Consider the following 4,201-nt stretch of genomic DNA (forward strand, 5'->3'; position numbering starts at 1 on the left):
TCAGAGCTTTTAATTTTAGATTTTATAGGATATTTCTTTTTTGAATGACTAGCAACATGTTCTGTTATGTTTTGACTATGGTTACACAAATGGTTACAATATCTCGTTTACTACATTTAAAGAAACCATTTCTATTTCTCATTTCATACCTATGGATGGGATACAATTTAGCACGGATCAAGTGATCGCCTAAATTGCGTGCTCTTTTGTACCCAACCATAGGCATTTTCGGAAAAGATATTTTAAAACTGGGATCCTTATTTGCAATAACATAGTGCTTTTTTATACTATCATTTACATTTATAATTCTTGGGTCATAAGTTAAAGAAAACATTACTCTATTATTTTGTTTTGGATGAATTACTTTTTCTAAAGTTTTACTGCGTGGAATATTTTTGAGTTTGTCAAAGGCATTTACAATAATTTTGGCATTGTAACCACGGCTTAATAAATTTATTTTGAGTTCATTTAATCTTAACAGAAAATTTTCATTTGAAGTACAAATTCTTTTTAATCTGTATGCTAAAGAGTAAGGTATATTGCGACAAATAAAACTGGGGTGACAACTTTGAGGCATTAAATAAGTTATTCTGTCTGTATCTTTTGTAAATAAATCACATTCAAATTTACAAAGATCATTAATCCAAATTGTACAATCAAGAAAATCAATTGACCTAGGTCTTACATTTCCAATTGGTAATCTATTAACATCAAGGTTGCCATTTTTCCATTTGGTTTTAACGATAACATCATTTAATCTATATTCACATGTAAATTTAATAGTAGGATGATAAGAACTAATAAAAGTCAAAAATTTTAACAAATCATTTTCATTTCCAACAAATAGACATATAATATCATCAATATAACGTTTCCAAAAGGCCGGAAGCGTTCCTTTAAACTTTTTAAGCATTTCGGTTTCTAGTTTATTCATAAAAATATTTGCATAAGTTGGGGCTACTTTTGTACCTATACTGGTACCCCACTCTTGAAGGTAAAATTTTTCATTAAAAATGAAGCTGTTAAATTGTAACACATATTGCAAAAGTGTTATTATAAAATTTATACACATACTTGATTGGCCATATTTAGGTTCATGCATGGCTTCTCTAAAAGCATCTATTCCCTCATCTTGAGGGATGTTAGGATAGAGTCCTACTACATCAATTGAGACTAAAATTGCATTGCTTGGAATATCTGGGCCTTTATTTGCTTCCTCCAGAAACCTTAAAAGATCAGGTGTGTCTTGAATAAAAGAATCAGTTTGCTCTGGAATATGTTTAGAATAATGATTTACAAAGTGGGAAATATTCTCTGTATTGGATGCACACCCACTAATAACTAGGCGTGTTGGGGGTAGTTTTTCTCCATCAGCAACAGGTTTATGTGCTTTAGGCATCGCGTACGCGCGTGCCTCAGATGGTTGGTCCGGCAAAAGTTGCGCGGCTAACTCATTGTTTATTAATCCCCTATTTTCTGCTTGTTCAACAGTTTCTTTAATTTTACAATAATGTACTTTAACCATGCTCGGATCAATACGTCGATAGACTGGTAGGCAGGTACCATCTTGAGTGGTAATTTTAGAATTTAAATGTTCCGATTCTACTTTATTTATGTAATCATATCGATCCATAATGGCCAATGCCCCTCCCTTATCCGCCTTTTGAATCACGATATTACCCTCTTTTTGCTCAGCAACTAGAGATTGGAGGGCTTGTTTTTCACTTTCTTTTAAGTTAGAATAGACTTTTTTACTTTTTAGAATAGATAAATCACTTTCTACTCCATATAAAAAATTTCCAAGGGGCGCAGAGGGGGCATTAGAAGGCAAACCGAATTTTTTAACATTGAATATTTTCTCAGGACATGCTGTTGAATCTAAATCTGCATTTTTCTCCCTCCATCTCATACTACGCGAAAACCGTTTAAAATCATAAGACAATTGAGTTAAATTAACTTTATCTGGCAATGGAACAAATGACGTATGTTTGTTCATTAAATTAATTTGATCATTGGTTAAAATATTAGAGCTGTAATTAATCACAAGATTTTGCACTGGTTTGCGGCTTAGCTGTTTAAGTTTACGTCTATATTTGTTACTTTTAATAAACCTGCGTGACTTTCTACTCGGCTCTGTTCTCTGGGCATCTCTCTCTCTCACTGTGTTGGCTCTCACTGGCTTATTAATTTGTAACCTCAACAACTTATTTTTATATTTATGTGTTTCACTCTGAATATATTTGTTTAATCTTATATCAAATTCTTTGGTAACAGTTTGAATTTCCGAATTTATTAAATGTACCAATAAGTCATTTTTTAATCTTAAGAAAGTTTGAAATAATTCTGGCTCTTTACTTTGCAATTCTTTGATGCATATTTTAAGATTTTCAATTTGCAGATTTTTCAATTGATTATTGAATTTGTTACGGCTACTTTCAGAAAAATTTGGGTTAATATCATATTTTATGATAAAGGTTTTTGGTACAACTTTTTTACAAATGCAATCTTTTAAAAACGTGATTAGACATTTATTTCTGGCAAAAGATTTTAACTGATCGGTAGTTTTGTGAAACTTTTTCTTTAAGTTGTTGTCTGAATATGACCAAAATTGTTCAAAATCCTTGTTTATGTTGTTGGTATGATGGGAGGGGGGTTGCTGTGGCTGAGACCTGGTGGTCTGCGAAGGTTGGTCACCTGGAGGATTAGGTTGGGTGGCTGGCATTGTAAAGGCGACACTAAAGCTACAGCAGTCAGGGAGCTTGGAATAGGATCACAGCGGTGATTCACAGGAACGCGACAGGTTCAAAGCAGTATATTCAAAAAAAGGACGCGCACCAACTATTCTATTCCCCAACAAGGATAAAAATCAACACATCAGGCACCGAAATTTTTCGTTTATTGGCATAAACATCATCAGGGTCTAAAAAAATATTAAATTTTTTTCACAAAAAAGTATAAGAAATGGTTATATACACAATAACATAACAAATCATTTTAGCAAAATGGTCAAAATTTAAAGAAACAAGGACAATTATATCAACAAAAAGCGTAGTAACAACAGGACTATGTAAATTTAAAATATGTAATAAAAAAATTCTATAAAATAAAACAACTTACATGGTTATTTATATACATTTTTTCACATAAAATTTAGCAGTATCTTCGTGCATTGTCAAGAATAGAATGAGTTTTTTGGGGGAAGATTAGTTTGATAACAATACAGGCGGTCAAAATGGTCAAAATTTGGGTGGTTGTTGAAAATCATCTGTTTAAAGGGTTAAATAACTATTACAAAAATGTTATATATAATAAAGACAAAAAAAGGAGGTACAAGAAAAAAATTTAAGGTTGCAACTGGCAATTAATAATTTCTGTTTAATCCAAATACAATTGACGATAAATTTGTACACTGATAATTTAAATCAACAGTAACCTGTATGTGTTTAATGCTATATTGACGACTAGCGGCTACGCCCCTAGAAGCCTCTAGGGGACTGGTACGAGGGGGAAAAGTCGACCTCATCCCATTTTAAATTTGAGTTTCAAAATATTTTTTTTTGTAGGGGGAGGGGGTTGAAGACACCCTCTCCAAAAATAGTTTAAAACCTTCCCAGGACCTATAAAAAGCTTCACTGTAAAGGAGAACAATATCGGTTCAGCGGTTAGCGAGATCCTTCGGTACAAACAAAAAACTCTTACTACTTTATATAATAGGATAAAAAGCCTTTGTAAACTACTACTACTTCAGTAAAAAGTATATGAAGACGTTAAAAATGGTCTCTGCTATGTCTGTGCGTGAATCAAATAGGGGATGCCTTGGCTCTTAAACTGGTGCAACTCAATGCTCAGAACAGTAAGGACTACCAGACAAAGAACGTGCTATCAAAGGCTTGATTGTCTGTTGTACTTAACCTAATAATAGGTTCTCTATCTTGTAATCACAGGATCGAGAATCCCTACCAAACGAAGACAGGTAAAGAGCAGCTATATAACTAAAAAGTTTATATATATTCTTATAATCTTAAATATGAAAGTTAATAAAACTGGGGATGAAAAGTGTAAATTATGAGAATGTTAGGAAGTAATATTAACAGGAATACAGTGATAGTATAATAAAATAATTAAGTCATAGATTTGTTAGGGTAGAGTTACATCAACAAAGATTGCTTTTTATGCATTAAAGTTAGTAAGTATTAAAAGT

The 4,201-nt window shown here is 32.3% G+C and overlaps 1 long non-coding RNA gene across 1 annotated transcript; it reads right to left on the bottom strand.

The window, feature by feature from the left end:
• Positions 1–2,879: 2,879 nt before the first annotated feature.
• On the bottom strand, positions 2,880–3,225 carry LOC145325429 (uncharacterized). Its single transcript, XR_013881481.1, has 2 exons — positions 3,118–3,225; positions 2,880–2,920 (listed from the first exon to the last, which is right to left on the bottom strand). It is a non-coding gene; the product is annotated as an uncharacterized LOC145325429 (long non-coding RNA).
• Positions 3,226–4,201: the final 976 nt, after the last annotated feature.

Source organism: Acartia tonsa, chromosome 1, assembly GCF_053477335.1.
Source record: "Acartia tonsa isolate MP-2025a chromosome 1, ASM5347733v1, whole genome shotgun sequence".
NCBI classification, from domain to species: Eukaryota; Metazoa; Arthropoda; class Copepoda; order Calanoida; family Acartiidae; genus Acartia; species Acartia tonsa.